The 15,300-nt window shown below is 35.4% G+C and overlaps 1 long non-coding RNA gene across 2 annotated transcripts in view; it reads right to left on the bottom strand.

Annotated features, from left to right (window-relative positions):
* LOC126505717 (uncharacterized) overlaps positions 1 to 15,300 on the bottom strand; it is a 101,393-nt gene that overhangs the window by 79,022 nt on the left and 7,071 nt on the right. The window contains exon 1 of one of the 2 annotated variants that reach the window (XR_007592969.1): positions 14,987 to 15,042. The exons of the other annotated variant lie outside the window; for it this stretch is intronic. This is a non-coding gene — a long non-coding RNA (uncharacterized lncRNA). Of the gene's footprint in view, positions 1 to 14,986; positions 15,043 to 15,300 lie in introns of those variants that run through there. 2 annotated transcript variants of the gene reach the window in all.

Genomic DNA, 15,300 nt, shown 5'->3' with positions numbered 1-15,300 from the left:
AAAGAGTCTGCAAGACATTCTTCAGGACAAGCAGATAGTGACTGCCTTTGAAATTTCCTGCTTTGTGGAAATGTCTGCTGGAAACTATGGGCCTGTAGGCCGAAGATGGATGCCCCAACGGTACAGAGGAACTTTGGGTGACTGTCCAGGCAGCGAGATATCTCTGTCATCTCTAGAGTTTTGATTTCTTGTTTGCTTAGGTAATATTATATCCTTCTGGAGTCTTTGAAGGAGTTGAAGAATAGTTAGTTATAGTTACAGTTTTCCTTAGTTGATATAGATTATTGTAATTTTTACTTGATAACTGTTTTGTTATATGTAATTTTGCTCCGTTAAAGTTAAAACCTTCTTTTATTGTTTAAACAGAAAAAGGGGAAGTGATGTGGGAGTGTCATATATCAATCTGTTGATTTCATTGTTTAAGCAATAAAGAAACTCCTTGGCCCTGATAGGTTAAAACATAGGTGGGAGGAATAAATAGAATAGAATGCTGGGAGGAAGAGGAAGTGAGCTCAGACTTGACAGCTCTGCTCTGGAGCAGAGACGCCATGCTCTGCTCTCCCGATAGCTCTGCTCTCTGAGGCACACGCGATGAAGCTCCGACCAAGGATGGATGTAGGTTAGAATCTTCCCAGTAAGCGCACCTTGGGGTGCTTACACCCATTATTAGGAATGGGCTAGTCCATGTGTGAGAATTAGCCTTGAAGGGGCTAGATAGAAATGGGCCAAGTGGCCGGGGTGCTGGGGACACAGCCCCGCCGCTCCTATTTCAACAGAAAATGGTTAAAAACAAACACACTCAAAAAAACACTGTTTCCAGTATGTACTTTTTCTTGATCTTTTCTGTTGTTTCATGTCTAGTAGGAGAAACCAACTGGTAAATTTCCCCTTAGCCTTAGGACATGACTATATTATCTCCTGGATCAAAATCATGCATGTCATCTAGAATAATCATAACATCTCCCTTCACAGCACCAACTTGTCAAGTTCACTATGTATTCCTACACATAAGACTTCAGTCTTACAATTCAATTCCCAAACAGGGAGGCATTTGTTTGATAAAAGTCTGTGGATGTTCAGTACCGTTTATTTCTTCTTGATTAAGAAGGTCTTTAGTGTCTGATATTGCAGTATTGTGATGTTTGACAGAATTCATGGAATGGTGGTAATCTAACAAATATCTTACAAATAGGGTAAATCTTCTGACCGCACAGCTCTTGAAAAGAATATCATCGTTTGTCCAATTAGTGAGACAGTACAGATCGAAAAAGTCATGAAATGAGTACTTAAGAAATCACCTTGTAAATAGAAGGTCAAAATTTGAACATGGGGAAAGTGTGACAGAGTTTTCTAAAGATAGAAAAGTATTGATACGTCAAAGACAGTTTCATAATAGGAAATTTTAAAGAAGATTTCATCATGTATCTTTTTTAGTTTCAATTCTGACATTTTTTTACATTATTTATAAGAGCTGTGCTTCCATAAAGTGCTTGTATACCCGCAGTTCATAACATAAACCCTTTGACCCCCATAATTTCCTCACTTTTCATATTAAACAGTTCTGCTTTCTTTATTTTTTGCATGTCACTTCTGTAACTCATATAAAGTCCTGAACACTTCCTCTGAATGTGCATCTGTTTGCTTTGGTCATTAAACTGACATGGAACTGTGTCAATCAGAGCTGCATGTGTGGTCTGACAGCAGACTGTGCACAAAGAGTGACTGTCACTCCTCTCTAATTACTACTAATAATGCAGTCAAAGCTTGTGGCATTTTGGCTGTCTGATCTGTCTATTGGCTCATATTTAGTGCATAAGAAACTCCAAGTGCATTCATCACTACATGCACTGGTCTTTTATATGCCTTATTGTTCACGTAGATTTTTTGCATGTAAATCACAAACTAGTTTTATTTGTATTAAGCATAATTTTACAACACTCAACTTCCTATTATATTTGTGTTTTATTTCTTTTGATTTTATTTTGTTAAGACAGGGACATGTGAATAACATTGACTGTGAACATATAGAATTGTCAAGAATAAACTGATCTACTTGCTTCCACTTCTCACATTGCTAGACTGCAGATATACGCTACATGAAGCATGTTTTATGTATTTTTATTGCTAATGCTTATATTAAATTGATATGTTGTTTATTGGGAAATAAAAAGGATACTGCACTTTCATTTTCCTACTTCCTAGACCTGAATATTCCTCAGAAACTACATTAATTAAACACTGCTTGGCCAATGGCTCAGAAATATTTCTAGCTAGCTCTTGCATCTTAAATTAACTAATTTCTAGCCATGAGGCTCATGGTTTATTATCTCTTGCTCCTTGGGTAGCTACATGGCTTTTGCCTGACTGCACCTTATTTCTCCCTGCATTCAGTTTAGTTTTTCCACCTAGTTATATTCTTCCTTGTCATAGGTCAAAGAAGCTTCTTTATTAACAAATGATAATAAAAGCATATTCACAATATGCAGAGGTGAATCCCATATCAATTTGTAATTCTCAGATTAATTATTTTCTTTATTAGTTAGAGTCTTATATCTTCATCTTTACAAGAAAAAAATAGGTTAACGTGTAGAAGACACATTCCCCATTCTGTATTCATGACTTTTGCTAAAGACTACAAAATGTTTCTGAAGTAACTTTAAAAAGATAATAAAATCTTTAAAAGGAGAAGTAAAAATACAAAAGTAAAGAACACATTAATAAAATCAAAATGAGGTATTTGAGTAAAAAATAAATAACATTGAACTAATGTTAGATAGCTCTATTGGAATCTAAATTTTCTTACAAATAAATGTCATTTATTCAAATTTTAAAAGATTAAAAAAGATACAAAGGGGGCTGGAGAGATGGATAAGCGGTTAAGAGCACTGGCTGCTCTTCCAGAGGTCCTGAATTCGATTCCTAGCAACCACATGGTGGCTCACAACCATCTGTAATGAGATCTGGTGTCTTCTTCTGGCATGCAGGCATACATGGAGGCAGAATGTTGTATACATAATAAATAAGTAAATCGTTAAAAAAAAAGATACAATGCAAAGTAGTATTGAAACCAGTCAAGCAGACTCAATAGTTTTTTTCTATATATACTTGTGTGTGTGTTTGTGTGTGTATACACACACACACACAACAATACTAATCTTAAACTATTGATGGAGGTGGGTCTTGTATCTTATCTGTTGATTTCATTGGTTAATAATAAAGAAACTGCCTCGGCCCTCATAGGACAGAAAATTAGGTAGGCGGAGTAGACAGAGGAGAATGCTGGGAAAAAGAAGCTGAGTGAGAGAGTCGCCATGATGCTCCCACTCCAGACAGACGCAGGTTAAGATCCTCTCTGGTAAGCCAGCTCATGGGCTACACAGAATATTAGAAATGGGTTAGAACAATATGTAAGAGCTAGCCAATAAGAAACTGGACCTAGCCGGGCCAGACAGTGTTTGAAAGAATACAGTTTCCGTGTAATTATTTCGGGCATAAGCTAGCCATGCGGGCGGCCGGGTGCCGGGGAGGCAGCCCTGCCGCCGCTCCTATTTCAACAAACTATCACCTTGAAAGGGACATAGGAGGCATTCAAACTAAGGGTAGTTGCCCCCAATTGGCTGGAAGGGAGGAAGGGATATGTATTTCAATCAAAGAATATATTTTTAAACAAATCTTACATGTTTTATTTATTAAAAAATGTTAGAACTCTTTCAACTTAGAGATATTTAGTTATTTAATAAAAATTTATGTTTAGGCATATCACTTTTACTTATGGAACTCTAAGAAGTTTAGATGTTTCTATTTTCTGTCTATATAGGTTCTTGACAAGTATGATTGTTTGACACATATAAGATATTCTTTTCACTCATGCAGTTTTCTTACTGTCTGTTTTTTCTGTTTGTTTGTCTAAGATTTTACCTCCAGTATTCCGGCTTCAATATCAAAACAGTGCAGAATTTCTTTGTGTTAACAATCATTTAGCTGTTCAAAGTGACCTTCCAATGCTAGAATATTTTCTGTGTTTGGAATAAATCATTGTGATCTTCCAAAAACATTTCTCTTGATCTTTGTCTTATAATTGGTCTTCATTTGTTAGCTTTTTAAAAGTATGTGTAAAGAATGCAATTTTCCTTCAGGGCAAGACATTCTGCTTATTGGTATTTCTCATTTGCTACAAGTTATAAAGGGTTGCTGTAAAAATGACCTCATAGCATGTCTGTTCAAGGATCCAAGGTATGCCTGCTTTCTGTAGACAGTGGACCAGGAAGTTTCCCTCTGTGTAAAGTCCCCTAGATTGACTTGTACAGAAGTCAGGCTCTCTTGAATAGAACACTTCCTTTGTAGCAATGCTTTCTTCCTTAGAAAGTCTGCTTCCTCTCCTGGGGAAGATCATTCTCTGATCTACACTTGAATAAATGCTGACCTCTAGGTCTTGTAGGTGTATCTACCTCCATTGGCTATTAGTTTTCTTCTGGTGAGAGATGGCTTTTATCACATTTTCAGCAAAAGGACAGTTTTTCATCTTCATTTTCTCTGCTCAACATGTCAGATCCTGGAAATATGTCCCTGAAGCGTTGTCACTGAGACCTCTTGTGTTGCCATCTTATCCTGAATGACCCCAAAAGGGAACATTTCTTTTAGTCTACAAGAGTCGAATTAACTCATTTTAAAAGAAACAAGTGAACTTGTAGGAAATTATTTCAACTGAGGTGAACCTAAAAAAAAAAAAAAAAGGCCAATATCAAGTTGAAAATCTCTGTTGTCAAGGAATATAGCATATATTCAAAAATTATAGTTTTGGAATAATATCCAAAAATAACATTCGAGGCAGTTATATGAATATCAAAACAGAAATTCTACTTGTTTTGTCTACAATAATCCAGATACTAGATAAAGAAATTGATCAAATACCAAAGACACTAAATCCAAATCACTTGTCCTCACTAGAGCCAGTTACAGAAGTCAAAAAGAAGATGTTTGTTTTAGTAAGGGTTTTTATTGCTATGACAAGACACCAAGACTATAGCAACTATTATTAATAAAAATATTTAATTGAGGTGGTGGTTTACAAATGCAAAGGTTTAGTCCATTATCATCATGACAAGGAGCATGGTAGCATAAATGCTTGTATTGTGCTAGAGAAGGAGCTGATATATACTGATATTTAAATAAAAATAAGTAGACTGAGGCACTGATATGGCTTTAGAATATATGAGACCTCAAAGCCTACCTCCACAGTGACACACTCTTCCAACAAGACCATATGTACACCAACAAGGACACACCTTCTAAAAGCACCACTCTCTCTGGAGGCTATTTTCTTTCCAACCAAATCATTCATACTCTGACCTTCAAAGACTTGTATCCATACCATAATACAAAAAGTGTATTTATTCCATTTTAAAAGCACCTGAAGTCTATAACAGTCTCAAACTTATTTAAAAGTCTAAAGATCAAGTTTCTTCTGACATTAATTCAATCTTTTAACTGTAATCACCTGTAACATCAAACTCAAAAAAGCAGATCACATAGTTCAACATATAATAGTACAGGAAATATTTTGCCATTCCAAGACATAGAGAAAAAAGTACAGTGAGGAAATACTGGTCCAAATTAAGACCAAAAACCAGCTGAGCAAAGTCCAAACATTCTGTCTCTATGCCTGATATCAAATGCTGTTGTTCATTACATGAAAGATGTGCTTTGGATTCTTCCATTTTTGAAATCTTCCCTTTGTTATATTAAAATGTACACAAATGCCAAGATCAAAATGAAATAAACACGAAACCTTTTTGTTCCATTATTTTATCTCTCGTACCTCAATCTTACTAGGTTTACAGAAACTTTCTGGCTCTTCCCTACCCATTTCATCCAATTAGTCCCCAGCATGGCCAATTTATCTCAACTGCCATCCCTTTAAGGACTTTCCACAGGGCAGGGAACCATGACTGCTCTTTGGATAGGAGAGGGGGGGTGAGAGGAGTGGGGGGAGGGGGAGAAGAGAGGGGGGAGGGGGGGAAGGTTGGGGGGTGGGGGAGGGAAATGGGAGGCTGGGAGGAGGCGGAAACTTTTTTTTCTTATTCTCAATAAAAAAAAATAAAAATAATAAAAAAAAGAACTTATTTAGGAATCCTAGCATAAATCAGTGAAAATATTCACAAACCTGTGTGAAAATGCTGTTCACTACAAGGTAAATTCCGAAAGGGAGAAAGGTTCTGAAGAAAGCTTACCTAACGTTTCTTTCATACAGTGTTGCTTATGTTGCTAAGAATGACAGTTGTACTATGCCAGGCTTTCTTTCTTTTCTTGCCTTTACTGCTAAAGGGAATTGTGTTCGGTCAAGAATATTTTTTTTTAAAATCCAATGAAAATTAATATTTGTGAGAAATAGAATGAGTGAACCAAACTTTGCAAAATGTGGTATTCTTAGTTAAAATGTATACTTATCTATAAAATTCATAGATAAATGATGTTTTATTATTTGGGAACAATTCAAGGGGATTTTTTTTCCCTTATGATATTCAGAATCCTACCTGGAAATCTAAGTCAAAAATCTGAAGGTCCTCCTCTGTTCCTCTGTTATCTTCCTGACATTTAACCAAACAATTTGTTTAACCTGTCCTGCTCCTCTCACAGGTAAACATCTTTCACACAAGTTATTTCTGCTTTGTTTCAGCAACAATGTCTTAATTTTTTTGAATACTGTAGTTATGTGATGGCACTTTTGCTGAATAACCATTTACCTTTCAATATACACAGACACCATGCATGTAATGATGTACGTGCATGAAGAAAATTCAAAACTTTACATCGTCACGACTCTTTAAAGTAGCAATGTCCTGCAGCCTCGCAACTTGTAATATATCTTTCACTTAACAATCATGTAAATATCACAAGCACTTTATACTCATTAGAACTGCAATTATAGAAATGAAGATAAGAAACTATTTTAAATTCTATATTTAATAATTAAAGCTCTAAAATAACACTTAATAATTTGTATTCATCATGTCTTACAGAGGTTAATTCAAATTTGAACTTAGCACAAAATCAACAAAACAGTGCAATTAAATTTATCAAGAAATATTAGGATAAATTATTTGTCACGTTAAGATAGTTAATGTACAAGATAATTGTTTATCCTAGTATTCTTCTTTAATTGCTAAGACTTTACATAAATATTGTTCTGTGATAATTTCCCCAACTTGTAATACTAATTTTCTGTTATAATCTCTCTGTAATCATAAGCTTCTGCAGTTCCCTAGGTATACATTACCATAAAGTAAAGAATGCGTATGGTGATTTGTATGAGGATCACCCCTATAGTTCAGGCATCTAGATACTTGTTCCCCAGTTGGAAGCACTGTTTGAGGAAAGAATATTACCTTGCTGGTATAAGCATGTCACTGAAGGTTGCTTTAAGAGTTTACAGCTTTATTCAGTTTTCAGTTTCTTTTTTCTCATTGTATTTGTTGTTGATAATGTGATCTCAGAGCTTTCTGCTTCTGTCTTGCTACCAGGACTGACACTTGTTTCATTCCTCCCTGCCTTGATGAACTTTTATTCTGTGGGAACCATAGCCTAAAATAAACTCTGCTTTAACTTATTATTGATCATGGTATATTAATCACTGAAATAGAAACAATAAATGATGAATGCATTATTATAATATTTTTATATTTCTCAGATACAAATTCATGAATTATGAATAGATGAAAAGTCATATCCATTGGTCAATAGTCAATACTTAAGCCATATTGTAGTGCATTATACTTTAAAATTTGTCAAACAAACATACCAGTTACTAAATTCATCTAGTAAACGACTTGATATTCTTTATTTTATGGAAAAATGAAACCTCTTGATAAATTATCTTAATTTGCTGGGATCAATTTATGAGATATATCATTATAAAGCATATTAATTCTAAAATTTTAAGCATTTTTTATGATAAGAATGCCTGTTTGTCTCTATGAATATCACGTATATATAGATACCTGCAGAGATCAGGTGATATTGAGAGATCCACAGAAATTGGAGTTACAGGCTGTTGTGAGCCCCTCAATGTAGATATAGGAAACCAAATATAGATTTTCAGGAAGAGCAATAAGGGCATTAAACCACTGAACCATCTTTCAACCCTATATTCTGAATATTTTACTCAAATTTAAAATCCAAGTATAACTTCAGTTAAGCAAGTTTTCTGTTCCTTAAGGAAAGTAATAGATATGTGAAACTAAACTGTCTCATTAAGAACTACTATTTTTCCACTCTGAAAAGTGTGAGAAAACTTATAGCTATGACTTTCTGTAATTACTAGATACAGTCTTTTAGTATTGATACTGAAATGTGAAAGAAAGCGCTCTGGGGACTTTGCATTGTGACCATGACAAAATATCAAAAATATTTTCATTTAATTATAAATGAGAGATTCTTGGATAAATTCATTAAATACAGTTCTCTAGTAGGAGCTATGGGCTATATTCCACCAACCAGCTCCTGGCCACTGGCTAGCTTTATATCCAAAATAACAACACACAAATTGTATTCATTTAAACACTGTTTGGCCCATTAGCTCCAGCCTCTTACTAGCTCTCACATCTTGACTAACCCATCTTACCAAGAAGATTCTAGCACATGTCTATCTTTGTTGAAATACGAAGCGGCGGGGCTGCGTCCTCAACACCCCGGCCACTTGGCTAGCTCATGCCCAAAATAACAACACACAAACTGTATTCATTTAAGAACTGCTTGGCCCATGAACTCTAGCCCTTACAGGCTAATTCTCGCACCTGGACTAGCCCATTTCTAATGATGTGTGTAAGCACCCCAAGGTGTGCTTACCGGGAAGATTCTAGCCTAAGTCCATCGTGGGTTGCAGCTGCCTGGGAGAGCAGAGCATGGCGGCTGTCCGGTCCCTCTGGAAGCAGCGCAGAGTCTGACCTCACTTCCTCTTCCGCCCAGAATTCTATTCTGTTTACTCCTCCCATCTATGCTTTAACCTATCAGGGCCAGCCAAGCAGTTTCTTTATTGCTCAGCCAATGAAATCAACAGATTGATATGACACTCCCACATCATATCTTTGGCTGGAGCTTCATTGCTTCTGGCTCAGAGAAGAGAGGCATGGCGTCTGCCTCACTTCCTCTTCCTCCCAACATTCTGTTCTGTTTACTCCACCCACCTATGCTCTAACCTATCAGGCCAAGCAGTTTCTTTATTAATTAACCAGTGAAAGCAACAGATTCATATATGACACTCCCATATCACAATTCTATATGATTTCTTCATGTGTATTATGATTACAATAAGCTACTCTATTTGAAAAAATGTCTTAGTCAAAGTCAAAAGAAAAATGATGAAGATAAAGGAGAAACTAAAAAGAAATGAAGAAATTAAAGTATCCATATTTGCAGATCATGTGATTCTTTTCTTAAGAGACACTAAAGACAGAACCAGATAAATACATTCAGCAAAATAGTATGACAAATTTGGCATGCAATTGCAGCAGCCTTTCTATGACCCATTGCAATAACATGCATAAAGAGAAAGAAACTCAGGGAACATTCTTATCAGTTACTGCATAAAAAATACCTTCTAATAAAAGTAGCCAAATAATTTATCTATAAAATAAAAACTTTAGGACCCTGAAGTAATTGAGGAAAGCAAGAGAAGATAGAATGGTTTATTGTGATGGTGGATTGGTAACATCACAATCATGAAAATAACCAACCTATCAAAAGAAATCTATGAATTCAATTTAATACCTGCCAAAATTCTAATGTAATAACCAAAATACCTTACAATTTATATGGAAACACAACAGATCTAGCATAGTCCAAACAATCTTGGACAATAAAAACAATACAGATATATAGTAAAAGAATGACATGCTATAGGTATTAAAACATAGACATCAATTTGTAGGATGGAAACCCAAATAGAACCTGCCCTCTTACAACACCTTATTTAGTCAAAGAGTCAAAGAAAGTTATGAAGGAAAGAAAATATCTTCAACAATTGTGTTTGATCAAACTAGGTAACTACATATAAAAGGATGAAAATAAATTCTTTTTCTCAAACTGTGCAAAACAAAACTCTAAGAGGATAAAGGACCTCAACGTAATACATGACATCATTAATCCAACAGAGGAGAAAATAAGGACTATATGTGGATTTAGCTACATAGGGAAGGAATTTCTAACAAGGAGGCAGGTAGCACTTAAACGAATAATAAATGGAACTTCAAGAAATTAAGAGGCATCTGTACAGCAAAGAGCACCCTCATTCAAGTGTTCCAGATTAGGTAGACTGGAAAAATTATACGCCAGCTATACAGCTGATAAGTGTTAGTTTTTTAGAATCTATTAATAACTAAAAACAGTATACAACAGCAAAAAATAACCCAAGAAATAAAGGAAAACTCAACTGATAATAAAAATATAAATGGATAATATATAGAGATAAATTGTTCGACAAATTTAGCCATCATGGAAGTACAAATTAAAATTTCTTTGAGATTTCATGATACCCAAATCAGAATGACTAAGGCTCAAAAGATGAATGACAACACATTCTGGTGTGACTAGGAAGAAAGAAGTTCATTTGTTCACTGTTGGTGAGCTTACAAACTGCTACAGAAAAGAAAAGTTTAAAGCTAGCTAAAGGGCTAGAAAATGTTTTATCAACTTCCTACATATTCCCTTATGGGAATAGTCTCAAGAAACTCTTTATCACACTATAGAGATAATTACTCACTCATGTTTATTGCTACTGCATTCAATATAGTAAGGAAGTGGAAAATGTCTAGATGATTATCTTCTGATGAATAGATAATGAAATCATTTTAGGTTTACACAACAATATGTTATTCATATATAAATAAATTATATAATTTATAATTTAATAGGTGAACATGAAAATAATCCTTCTGTGTATGGTGATTCAAACATACATAAATGTACGCACACATACCAATGTACAAAAATTCCATATGTTCTCTCCCTTATTATACAAATGTAAGTTTTCAATCTTTATATATGTATATTTAAATTGAAGTATCCATAAATTTGATATTTTGAAACTACTATTAGGTCATGTTGAATGATTTCAAGGAAATATGGATAGAACATAAATAGCAAGTATGGTAGAAATGAAATAGGAGGGAAGAAGGGTTAAATGGATGAGGTATGGTATGGCAGGATAGGTAAGGGAATATGAAGAAAGATAACCAACAGTGAACATGACATAAAGAAACCTACCTCTAAAAAGCTTCCCACAATATATATACAGAAATGAATTTAAAATGTATTTTCCTATAACTTTTGGACATTGATTTTATGAAACACTAAATGGGTTATCAATTAAAAATAAAAGTGCTGAGTATGAAATAACCCTTCTGATGTTGCTGACCAGTGGGTTCCCATAGAACTCCCAAAATATAATACATTATGGCCACTGATGTAAGCTATCGTCCATAACTTTATACCAAGGCTCTATAGTTTAAAACAGCATATTGTAGTAGGAGCTGTGGGCTGTGTTCCTGCCACCCCAGCTCCTGGTCGCCTGGCTAGCTTATGCCCCGAAATAACAGCACACAAACTGTATTATTTTAAATACTGCCTGGCCCATTATATCTAGCCTCTTCTCGGCTAACTCTTGCATCTGGACTAGCCCATTTCTAATAATGTGTGTAGCACCCCAAGGTGCAATTACCAGGAAGATTCTAGCCTATGTCCATCCTGGGTCGAAGCTTCATCGCATCTGCCAGAGAGAGGGGAGCATGGCCTCTGAGCTCACTTCCTCTTCCTCCCAGCATTCTGTTCTGTTTACTCCCCGCACCTATGTTTTAACCTATGAGGCCAAGCAGTTTCTTTATTACTTAACCAATGATCTTCCTCCATCAACATATATTTGACTTTTGGATCTGACTAAATCAACTTGATATTGATAGTGAAGCTTTATCCCTATTGACTGAGTAGCTGGAAGGATCTATGAATTCTGTTAGGGAAAAAAGAAATTATGAGTCTTAGAAATCTATGAATTCTTTGAGCTACAATAATGACTTTTCTGATAAGAAATACCCATTGGTATATTAGTGTGGCTATAGGATAAGGCCAGTTCAGGCACCCTCTTCTCTGCTGCCCACAGAACTAGTTGGGGAAATCACCTTGGACACCTGGGAACCCCTCTAGAGCCCAGACTCTAGCCAACCCTAAAATGGCTCCCTTGGTTAGGATAACTTCTTCCCTGTTCCCATATCCACCCTTCCTCCATCTCAATTATCCCATTCCTCAAAGCTCTCCCCAATCCTCCTCTTCTCCCTTCTCTCTCTCCATCTCCCCTTCCCCTAATCCACCCCCACTCCCCTGCTTCCAACTTTTGCCTGGTGATCTTGTCAACTTCCAATATCCAGGAGGATAAATATGTTTTTCTCTGGGTTCACCTTCTTATTTAGCTTCTTTAGGATCATAAACTATAGGCTCAATGTCCTTTGTTGATGGCTAGAATCTGCTTATGAGTGAGTACAAACCATATTCCTTTTTTTTGGGGGGGGGGTCTGGGTTATCTCACTCAGTAAAGTGTTTTCTATTTCCATCCATTTGCATGCAAAATTCAAGATGTCATTGTTTTTTACTGCTGAGTAGAACTCTGGGACTAAAGGGCTGGGGGACCAGGCAGGACAGAAACCCCAACAAGCCCGGCTCTCATGCTACATTCTCCCAGCATTCATTTAGTTTTCCCTACTTGGCTCTGTTCTTCCATGCTCTACTATAAGCTCAAAGCACTTTCTTTATTATCCAATGGTATTCACAGCATACAGAGAGGAATCCCACATCATGAAGGTGACAAAATGACTACAAATACCTCTGTACATGAAATTTATAACTTTTCCCCCTTTACATGTTGAAGTCTGAAAAAAATTCAGTATGAATAAAAGACATGTTATTAAGATCTTTAAAAATTGAATATGAAAAGTGAATAAGTTATTTAAATATTTTTAAAATGTACTTAAAGGGATCAAAGTGTCTTATACAGAGTTAATTGTCAGCTACATATCTGCATGTTCTTTAGTGCTCCTTAGAGTATTAATTCATAAACCATCTGATAGTTTTTGAAAGGTCTAGTTTTTATTCATAAAGAGCATCTACACTGAATGACAATGTTTATCTTGATAGTTTTATTTCTCACAACGACAAAGAAAAAGAATGTACAAAAACAAAATTCCAACTTGAATATTTCATGTCTCTTTATAATGTGGCTTTCTAATAAAGGTTTTATCAGTTGTGAAGTTCAGAAAAAGGATGAAATAGCTGAGAATAATTATTCAGAAAAAAGACACTGAAATATTCAAATTTAAATCAAAAGTTTTACTTAGAAAATAAGAAATAAACAAGTTCAATTTGTTAAGCAATCATTTTGCAAAAATATAAGTACCTAGTAGAAAACAGGAAAAAGAGTAAATCCCCCTCCCATGACAATGCCTTCAGGAAACTTAGACATTTTAGAAAGCTATGATAACAATGGCATGATATTTATCAAATTAACAATGTGAAAACTTGTGAAAAATATATATCAAAAAATTATAACTACTCTAGACTTTATAATGTGTCTTCCTTTTACTTCTCTATGTCGCTGTCTCCCCTGAACACCTTTCCTCCCTTACTTTTCCTTTGAACTTCTCCAATTTCATTCTGATGGCTTATTTCACTTGCATAATCTCCACTTAACCTTTAGTATTGCACATCCCAAATGAAATCAGCATCAGTCAATTTGTCCAAGGCAACAAAGAGAAGATGGAGCAGAAAACATGCCAAGGAAATTCTTGTTAAGAATACGATAATTGAACAGATGTTAAACTAAATCAAAAAAGATCAAAATGTATTAATAAATCAGCCAAACAGAATTCATTCAGACAGAAAGCAAAAATATGTTGTTACAACTGAGTAAACACACTTTTTTCTTCTAACTCTTTTATTTCTGCTATTAAACATGTGCAGCTCCTCAGAACATCACATGCATTTCTTAAGTGATATATTCACATGACAGTCTGATAAAATGCAAAGCGCTAAATTAATACCACAAAAAATTATCTTCAAAGTCTATATAGTCAGTGATTATGATTAACATAGATTACACCAATTGTTAAAATAGTCTTACATTTCTGTGCTATTTTATTTGCATAATGTTGGCCCCTGTGCCAGTGAACTGAGCTTTGCAGCGATGCTGCTGCCAACTATCACAAAGTGTATTCCAGTGACAGATGGCACAGATGAATATATGTAATTCCATGCTTGCCCCCCAAAGAGCATAACCTTAGTAAGGCCATGGAACTGGTAACAAAACATGAGATCCATCATTATGGGAAACAATTGCTCAAAGTATGGCACATACAGGACAGGTCACAATGCACCTGGTGCCCCTCTGGCTGGCATAAAGTATCATCTGCTGGAAAAATCAGAGTAAAACTATTAGGCAACTCCTATGCCAGAGTGTAGATCAGAAAGGGGTATGGATTACTTAGTACTGTGTCTTCAAACAATTTGAAAAATCAAAAACCTAACTAAAGTTTACTTGAAAAATTTGATGAATGAATTTTATTACAATGTATATCTTTGGTTATCAGATTTATGTAACATTATAGTCAGATAATGTGTAACATTATCTTTAGAGTTATAAGGTCAAAAGAGAAGGTCATTGGTTACACATTACTATTTAAATTCTGATTTAATTACACTAGAAAAATTAACCTTCAATTTCTCAGACAGATTAGCTGCATTTCTAAGGTAAAAAAAAAAGCACCTATGATCGGTGTCTGCCATATTGTACCAAGAAGAAACCCACTTCAAATATAACCACAGTAATGGCTTAAATAAAAATAGAATATATATTCTCATTGCTAAATTGAAGGCGTAAGTCACGAACAAGGCCACACCAGTTTGGAGTTATGATTAATAGGGTGTTATTTATTTAAAGGGAAAAACTTACAGATCACCGTCCCAGACAACAGCCATCTGCACAACCAGGAAGGGAGTCTAGTCTCCTGTGGAGCAGGAAGTGAAGAGAGCGAGCAGAGGAAATGGCCGCTTTTTTAAAGGGAGAGAGACCACGCCCCAATGGGCTGGTATCACAGCAGCTATTGGTTGGAGGGGCGGAAGGACCTCCCGCAACACCTCCCCCTTTTGTTTAAGTAAGAGAGTTCTAAACCTACTATGAAATTATATACAATAAGTACAAATATCCTATTCTAACTAGCTTAGGTCTTGTATAATAAATAACTTGGCCAAGTCGTGAGAAAAAAG

The sequence above is a fragment of the Alexandromys fortis genome, unplaced genomic scaffold, assembly GCF_014885135.2.
Source record: "Alexandromys fortis isolate MF-2015 unplaced genomic scaffold, M_Fortis_MF-2015_v1.1 scaffold_4, whole genome shotgun sequence".
In the NCBI taxonomy this organism is placed as follows: domain Eukaryota; kingdom Metazoa; phylum Chordata; class Mammalia; order Rodentia; family Cricetidae; genus Alexandromys; species Alexandromys fortis.
The sequence above is the reverse complement of the archived record's forward strand: the minus strand, read 5'-3'. Positions and strand labels throughout refer to the sequence as shown.